At 40.8% G+C, this 9,539-nt stretch overlaps 1 pseudogene; it reads left to right on the plus strand.

The window, feature by feature from the left end:
* The first annotated feature begins 7,177 nt into the window (after positions 1-7,177).
* LOC129551017 (cyclin-dependent kinase 2 pseudogene) lies at positions 7,178-8,749 on the plus strand (annotated as a pseudogene).
* Positions 8,750-9,539: the final 790 nt, after the last annotated feature.

The following is a 9,539-nucleotide window of genomic DNA, read 5'->3' on the forward strand; positions in this document are numbered from 1 at the left end:
TTGGGTTGGCCAAAAAGTTCACTCAGGTTTTTGCATCTTATGGGAAAACCAGAACATTTTGGCCAACCCAATATATTACTTTTTTTAATATACACAAATCAATAGGGTCCAAAATAGTAGCCATAGAAGAACAATACATACGTTAGAAAAAGCAGAATGCAACCAATCTGGAAGAGGCTAAAGATTCCATCTTCTCTCATTTTCCAATAATTCAAAAGGTACCTCCTGCTATGCAATTATGCATTTATAATGCAATTGTGCATAATTTATAATTATGCATTTATAATGCATAATTGCATTTATATGCATTTATAATGTTCCTGAGATTATGATTAAGGACAACAGACTCACATTTTATATGCACAGTAGTGATAAACCTTGTGAAAGTGAAAAGAGTAAAGGTTAAGAGAGAGCACACTTATTTTGGACCCTTCGAAGTACTGACTTAACTGAGGTGATTGTGATGGAATCTCAGCTTTCTTGATGCTTATGATGAATCAGAATCAGCCAACTGACAGATAACCTTTTCTGGATCAGCTTCCATTTATTGTTTTTGCAACTGGTTAAATGATAATGTCACAACGTAGACCACAGTGAATCCACAGGAAAGTGATTACAGACACAGGGAAATGTCCTTCTTGTAAACTTTAACCAGTTTATCTGTGTGAATGAAAACCCTTAATGAGAAGATTGTAAACACATTTGTCTCATGATGCAGTATCAACCCTGGTCTCTTTATAGAAACCATGCATTATTTATCCAACACTGTTGTTGTTTAGTCACTAAGTCGTATCGACTCTTTTGTGAGCCAATAGACTGTAGCCCACCAGGCTCTTCTGTCCATGGGATTTCCTAGACGGGAATACTGGAGTGGGTTGACATGCCCTCCTCCAGGGGATCTTCCCAACCCAGGAATTGAACCCATGTCTCCTGCGTTGGCAGGAGGATTCTTTACCACTGAGCCACCAGGGAAGCCCTATCCAACACCTGGGAATGCGCAAAACACAAGCTGCTGAAACTTCCAGTAGATATAGGCTTTGTCCACAAAATAGTAACTTTTCAAGCCATACTCCACTTCTATCTCACATCTTGGTACTTCAGGAAATGACTACAGTCTCCAGATATATTTTGTTCAGTCTGCAAGTATTTTTAAAGAATGAAACTGTATTTTAAAATATGGAGAGCTTTGTTTCTCAAAAAAAAAATTTTAAGCATAAACAAAATTCCAGATTTCCATCTTCTCTTGAAACTTGGAAGATGTGGCAACCCAGCATTCAAATTCTTGCATGAGCTGAGTATTTGCTGCTCCTAGGGGGCCTGGGCTCTCAGTTCACTCCATTCTTTCCCTACCTTCTCAGCTCTAAAGGATTTGAATTTGAGATCTTTCCCTTAAACAATTACAAACTATCTTGTAAGCATTATTCACCAATGTATGTAAAACTGAAGTTGTTGCTGAGAAGGCCCAGTGGTCTTTGAGAATTAGGCCCAAAAACAGGAGATTATAGGAGTAATCTCTCTAATCAAACCCCTACAGAGAATATACAAGCTTTGCTAAGGTGACTTTTCAGCATACAAGACAAAAATGATTTTTTTTCTGCATTAATCTATATATACAGGTTTTTAAGAGAGTTGTTGAGCATTTTTTCAATGTAATTTATTTTTATTATAAGACGCAAAAATTCACTACTTTTGCCAAACATATATTTCCAGCATGAAGTAAAAGTAAATATGTCTATAACCTCTAACTTAAGAGTGATGGGAGGGGAATTCCCTGGAGGTCCAGTGGTTAGGACTCTGTGCTTTCATTGCAGGAGTTTGATCTCTGGTTGGGGAACTAAGATCCCACAAGTCATGTGGCAAAAAAAAAAATACAAGTGATGGAAGAATTTAAAGAAACTGAAAACAAGTCCTAAATGTTGCCAAAACATCAGAAAATTGAACTTGTCCAAAGAATAAGCATAATCTATAAAAAAGAAGTAAATTCCTGACCAGAATTCTGATAGACCTTACTAATATGTGTTTTCCACTTGATCTCATTTACTCATCAAGACAATCTTACAATGTGGATTGTATTCATTATTTATTGCTGCATAAGAAATTGCCGCAAAACTTAGAAACTAAAAACAATAAATGTTTATTGTTTAATTAACCATAGATAAGACTTAGGAAAACCTGTATGATTACGAAGCTAAAATGCTGATGGGTACCTTTCCTTCCATTTATTCAGATGGTGGTTTGTACAAAAATCCTCCTCAATATATACATACCCATGAAAATATATATATATTTGAGAGAAGTTTTTGAACAGTGTGTGCCTACATGCTAAGATGCTCAGTCGTGTCCGACTCTTTGCAACACTATGCACCATAGCCTGCCAGACTCCTCTGTCCATGGGATACTCCAGGCAAGAATACTGGAGTGGATAGCCATGCCCTCCTCCAGGGGATCTTTCCCACCCAGGGATCAAATTCATGTCTCTTACATCTCCTGCGTTACCACTAGCGCCACCTGGGAAGCCCTTTTGAACAGTAACACTATAGTAAAAATAGAAATGTTTTCCACATGAACAGCTTCCACCACCCACACCCCACTTATTCTTACAGTGGCTTTGGATCCTTAGCCAACTGAGAGCTTCATTGTTCAGTTTACCTCCCTTCTTTCCCTTGCTTTAGTTTTTTTTTTCCTCTATTTCCCTGATTCCTTCTTCAAACAAAACTACTTTAAAAATATTGCTTGGATTTTATGAACCCAGTCTTGCTCTTGGGGCATTCGACATGAATTAGCAAATAAAATGTATCCTATTTTTATAGTGACATTTCGGAGGAAATTAAAAACACACTATAACAATGACGAACAAAGCCCCTGAAAAATTCCTATTATAGGCTCTTACATAATGCAAATTAAATAGTTGACTGCAATACACATAGAACATCTGCTAACTCAAATTAAAGTGAATGAGGAAATAAATTAGAATTGCTTTTTCCATCTAATCATATAGAAAACTAAATGTATTATGAGCCAGATATTCTCAGTGTTTTAAGGCATTACCTATTAGTGAGCTTAGTACAGTAAGTTGAAACAATAACTAAATAGTATCCTGGAGACCTTCACTGAAAGAGTTAATGACAGTGGCTGCCTAAGTGCTTAATTAACAGCTGCATGGAGCCACCAGGCAGCTCTAATTCAGTAATAACAACAAAAGGTACGAATTTATTCTAAATCCCAAGCCAGTATAAGTCATAGTTCTTTTTCTTGAGTTGAACAATTTTATGCTCTCTTGCTTTAATTACTTGTTATCAAATGTATTATCTTGGTATGCATATAGTATAAAACAGTAGAAAAGTGAAGACAGAAAATAGTGTTTTAAAACATCTCATTGTCAAAATTTTTGAAAATGATCATTTGAAAGCCTGCCAGGAAGATATAAAATATAATACCCATTTCTCTAAGAACAACCTGACTTCTTTCCTTTCAACATCTTTTCATCACTAAAGAAAAAAAAAATAATGTGTCTTTCAATAGCATATATATCAAAATCAGAGCAAATCACCAAAATGAGATTAGCATGACCCTAACTCCCTATGTGGAGAAGGAAATGGCAACCCACTCCAGTGTTCTTGCCTGGAGAATCCCAGGGACGGGGGAGCCTGGTGGGCTGCCGTCTATGGGGTCACACAGAGTCGGACACGACTGAAGTGACTTAGCAGCAGCAGCAGCAACTCCCTATGGGACGGGGGAGCCTGGTGGGCTGCCGTCTATGGGGTCACACAGAGTCGGACACGACTGAAGTGACATAGCAGCAGCAGCAGCAGCAGCAGCAACTCCCTATGACATGAAACCTACTAAAGTATTCATATTTTTCACATTGCTTAAAATTAAATGAATTACTTAAATTATTTGAATTCATTAAAATTAAATGAATTACAGCTGGAATTACTTTCAACTGTACCTAATGAAAAACTTAACCAAAAACTTGTTTAAACAAACTATGGTACATAGTCTCATTAATTTTTCAAAGGAGCTATCAAAGAACCAGTTAGCTTTTCACCTTAGCATTTCTTATGTTTAGCTTTAATCCTGTGATCGCATTTTGATACCAAAATAGCTCTTCTCCCACCTGTACTTAAGTCCAGAAGGAATAATGAAAAGGAAGAAAGACAAGATACATGTGCCTGCTTAGACCCTTTAAAGAGAGCTTTTCTAAATATCCCACATGGCAATCATAGCTCCTAGGCCAGACCTATAGTATATGTCCTATGTCTACCCCTAGCTTCAAGAAAGTCCAATAAATCAAGTTTTGAGCTATACATATTACCATCAAAAACAAATGGAGTTCTGTTAATGATAAAGAAGAGAGAAACATATCAGGTAGTGATAGCTTATAGTGAACGATGTCAGATTCGTGATCTCTGAAGGAGAGAATTTTGCTGCAGGACCAAAGATAATGGCTTCAGTCACTCAGAGTTTCATGTGGCAAAAGTTTTATTACAGTGAAAAAGATATAGAGAAAGCTTCTGACATAGACATCAGAAGGTGCCCCACTGGCTAGTCTTACCAAGGACTTATGTACTTTTTCAGTTGGCTGCTAAAGGTCTTACCAGACCCACTACCACCACATACATCTTAAGATAACAGGATTAGTCAGAAGGTTCTTGTTAAGAAGGAGAAACATGTCCTTGAGCAAGATACATTGTTGGTATATAATCATTAGTACAGAGCTTAAGGAAAGACATCACTACGAACAAAGCTAGTGGAGGTGATGGAATTCCAGTTGAGCTACTTCAAATCCTGAAAGATGATGCTGTGAAAGTGCTGCACTCAATATGCCAGCAAATTTGGAAAACTCAGCAGTGGCCACAGGACTGGAAAAGGTCAGTTTTCATTCCAATCCCAAAGAAAGGCAATGCCAAAGAATGCTCAAACTACCGCACAGTTGCACTCATCTCACACGCTAGTAAATTTATGCTCAAAATTCTCCAAGCCAGGCTTCAGCAATACGTGAACCATGGACTTCCAAGCTGGTTTTAGAAAAGGAGAGGAACCAGAGATCAAATTGCCAACATGCGCTGGATCATGGAAAAAGCAAAAGAGTTCCAGAAAAACATCTATTTCTGCTTTATTGACTATGCCAAAGCCTTTGACTGTGTGGATCACAATAAACTGTGGAACATTCTGAAAGAGATGGGAATACCAGACCACCTGACCTGCCTCCTGAGAAACCTATATGCAGGTCAGGAAGCAACAGTTAGAACTGGACATGGAACAACAGACTGGTTCCAAATAGGAAAAGGAGTACCTCAAGGCTGTATATTGTCACCCTGCTTATTTAACTTATATACAGAGTACATAGTGAGAAACGCTGGGCTGGATGAAGCACAATCTGCAATCAAGATTGCCGGGGGAAACATCTTGATTTGTAACCTCAGATATGCAGATGACATCACCCTTATGGCAGAAAGTGAAGAAGAACTGAGGAGCCTTTTGATGAAAGTGAAAGAGGAGAGTGAAAAGTTGCCTTAAAGCTCAGCATTCAGAAAACTAAGATCATGGTATCAGGTCCCATCACTTCATGGCAAATAGATGGGGAAACAGTGGAAACAGTGGCAGACTTTATTTTGGGGGGCTCCAAAATGACTGCTGATGGTGACTGCACCCATGAAACTGAAAGATGCTTACTCCTTGAAAGAAAAGTTATGACCAACCTACATAGCATATTAAAAAGCAGAGACATCAAATTGCCAACAAAGGTCCATCTAGTCAAGCCTATGGTTTTTCCAGTAGTCCTATATGGATGTGAGAGTTGAACTCTAAAGAAAGCTGAGCACCAAAGAATTGATGCTTTTGAACTGTGGTGTTGGAGAAGACTCTTGAGAGTCCCTTGGACTGCAAGGAGATCCAACCAGTCCATCCTAAAGCAGATCAGTCCTGAGTGTTCATTGAAAGGCCTAATGTTGAAGCTGAAACTCCAATACTTTGGCAATTTGATGCAAAGAACTGACTCATTTCAAAAGACCCTGATGTTGGGAAAGATTAAAGGCAAGAGGAGAAGGGGATGACAGAGGATGAGATAGTTGGAGGGCATCACCAACTCAATGGACATGAGTTTGGGCAAACTCCAGGAGTTGGTGATGATCAGGGAAGCCTGGGGTGCTGCAGTCCATGGGGTTGCAAAGAATCAGACACGACGGTGGACTGAACTGAAATGCATTTCCTTGTCAAAAAATCTACTTGATCATGAAACCAGTCAACCAATAAATGAATCAAGATTAAGAAAGAAAACTGAAAGCCTCAGGATTGGACCAAGCCATGGTACAAGGACTGATGGTGTTCTTTGAATCTAGGTAAGTATAAAATAAAGGGTCAACAGGTTTGGGAGTAAAGGAATAAAAGCAACATAATCAAGAAAAGAGGATAGGGCCTCAGCAATAGTAAGTAGTTTATTTTTTTACATTTTTATTTATTAATATTTATTTGTTTATTTTTGGCTGCCCTGGGTCTTCACTGCTGTGTGTGGGCTTTCTCTAGTTGAGGCAAGCAGAGGCTATTCTCTAGTTAGTTTGCAGGCTTCTTATTGCTGTGGCTTCTCTTGTTACAGATCATGGGCTCTAGGCTCACAGGTTTCAGCAGGTATGACACATGGGCTTAGTTACTCCGCAGCATGTGAAATTTTCTCGGACCAGGGATTGACCCTGTGTTCCCTGCATTGGCAGGCAGATTGCTAACTTCTAGACCACCAGGAAAGTCCAGTAGTGTATTCTTAATGCTTACTAAACTCTAATACTGTTATGACTGCTTTCCGCATAGTAACTCATTTTACAGAGGAGAAAATAGAGGCATAAAAATAAGCAATTGGCCCCTGATAAATAGGTAGTAAGTTGAAGAGCCAAGTCTCAAATGTAGGTTAATCCACAGTCTTAGCTTTGGGCCACAATGCCTCCCACTAGGGTGACCAACAATCTTGGAGTTAGTACTGTGCCTCTAGAGTTCCAGGACACCTCGCAGTCCCAGGCAAACTGGGATGGTTGGTCACCCTACCTCCCCAGTGTTACTCCTGTTAAGTTTCATAGTAGGAACACATTCAACGCTAAAATGAAAACAGAACTTAAAAAAACAGTAACAATCTCGGGAAAACGCGGGAAGGAAAGGCGGGGCTTCTGGTGGCGGTAGGGAACTAGAGGGGGGAGGCGGCAATATTTTTTCAAGTTGGACAAATTGACAAGAGCGAGAGATACACTGCGTTCCATCCCGACCTCGGGTCGCGGTGCTGGGCCCTGTTTCCCTCCTCGGCCCCCGAGAGCTGGGTGCCGTTTTCTGCAGGGTTCCCAGGCCCCCGCTCCAGGGCCGAGCTGACCCGACTCGCTAGCGCTTCATGGAGAACTTCCAGAAAGTGGAAAAGATCAGAGAGGGCACGTACCGAGTTGTGTACAAAGCCAAAAACAAGTTGACGCGAGAAGTGGTGGCGCTTAAAAAAATCCGCCTGGACACTGAGACAGAGGGTGTACCCAGTACTGCCATACGAGAGATCTCTCTGCTTAAGGAGCTTAATCACCCTAATATTGTCAAGCTGCTGGATGTCATTCACACAGAAAACAAACTCTACCTGGTTTTTGAGTTTCTGCACCAGGATCTCAAGAAATTCATGGATGCCTCTGCACTCACTGGCATTCCTCTTCCCCTCATAAAGAGCTACTTGTTCCAGCTGCTCCAGGGCCTAGCTTTCTGCCACTCTCATCGGGTCCTGCACCGAGACCTTAAACCTCAGAATCTGCTTATCAACGCAGATGGGTCCATCAAGCTAGCAGACTTCGGACTAGCTAGAGCTTTTGGGGTCCCTGTTAGTACCCATGAGGTGGTGACTCTGTGGTACCGAGCACCGGAAATCCTTCTGGGCTGCAAATACTACTCCACAGCAGTGGACATATGGAGCCTCGGTTGCATCTTTGCTGAGATGGTGACCCGCCGGGCCCTATTCCCTGGAGATTCTGAGATTGACCAACTCTTCCGGATCTTTTGGACCCTGGGAACCCCAGATGAGGTGGTTTGGCCAGGAGTTACTTCTATGCCGGATTATAAGCCAAGTTTCCCCAAGTGGGCCAGGCAGGATTTTAGGAAAGTGGTGCCTCCCCTGGATGAAGATGGACGGAGCTTGTTATCGCAAATGCTGCACTACGACCCTAACAAGCGGATTTCAGCCAAGGCAGCTCTGGCTCACCCTTTCTTCCAGGATGTGACCAAGCCAGTACCTCACCTTGGACTCTGATCGCATTCTCAAGCCCCTACCCCCAGTATCACCCTCTTCTCCAGTGTGATCTGGCTCGGCCCAGGCTCTTAGCTCACTGATCTTGTCTGGTTGCCTTAGCACTCACCTGCGCCTCTTAGCCAGTCCACTCTGGAGTGATGGGGTGGAGGGAAGAAATAGGTGGAATTGAAAGGACGCTTCAGTATTAGATGCACTTAAGTCAGCCTCCACTACCCTCTCTCCCTCCTCTTAGTCGTTGCTTAAGAGGGCTGGTATTTTTAAAAAAGACAAAAAAACTTTCTCCTCCGTCCACATAGGTTTGCCATCCCAGTCTCTGAAAGCCCCACTATTATTATTTTCTGTATCTGGAATGATAAAGACCCCAAGCCTCCAGAGCCACTGTGTAAGGCCAACTTATTGCAGTGGGGCTAAGTTGGAACCTTTGAAAACCAAGCAAAACAAAAACATTATGGAGGGGCCTGTTTTAAAGAATTAGGTTTAAAAAAAATAGATCCAGCTGGTTTATACCCTAGTTTTAGTGTTTCATCTCACCTAACATCTGGGAGACTCAAGATAGTCTCTGTGGTCCCAGTGGGGCTGCAGTAGAAATGATGCTCCTAGGCTTCTTGCCTGTCCCTCCTATGGGCAAGTTGTATCTAGGAGGCTCTGGGACAGGGACTGTGCTTCACCTTGGCCTTATGAGGCAAGTGAAAGGTGTTTGAATTTTTCTCTTTTTAAGATTCTTGAGGTGCTAGGTCCCATCTTCCTCTGAAGGCCACCCTGCAAAAGTTAAGGTTGAGACATCATTTTGAGAATTCTGACACTTAGGGCTGTGACTGAGTGGGGACACTGGGGAAAAAAATATTTCTTTAAAAGAAGGATGAACAATTATATTTATATTTCAGGTTATAGTAGTTTTCTAAGTGGGAATGGGTGGGGATTTGTTGCCATGTGCACCTTGGGGTTTGTAATGCAAATATGTTGTGTTTTTTTTTTAAAAAGCTATTTTTCTTTTTATGATTTTGTCTCTCTTCTCCCAACTTTTGTCCTTGATTGTTCTTGCTGTTAACATTATTTGTAATTTAGTTTGTAACTGATTTAAAAAGTTCCTAGTTATACAGTTCAAAAAAAAAACAGTAACAATCTCGTGACTACAAATCCTTAATGGTTTTCATAATCTTTTGTCTTAAACTTAGGGGGTGTAAGACAGGAGGGAGAATGGTAAAGAAGCATTTAGCCAAAGTCATCATTCTTTAAGTTTCACTTCATTTTTTTTCTTCTTGCATAAATGTACATTTCT

This window comes from Moschus berezovskii, chromosome 1 (genome assembly GCF_049115385.1).
Source record: "Moschus berezovskii isolate FMDL1 chromosome 1, NW_MosBer_1.0, whole genome shotgun sequence".
Lineage (NCBI taxonomy): Eukaryota > Metazoa > Chordata > Mammalia > Artiodactyla > Moschidae > Moschus > Moschus berezovskii.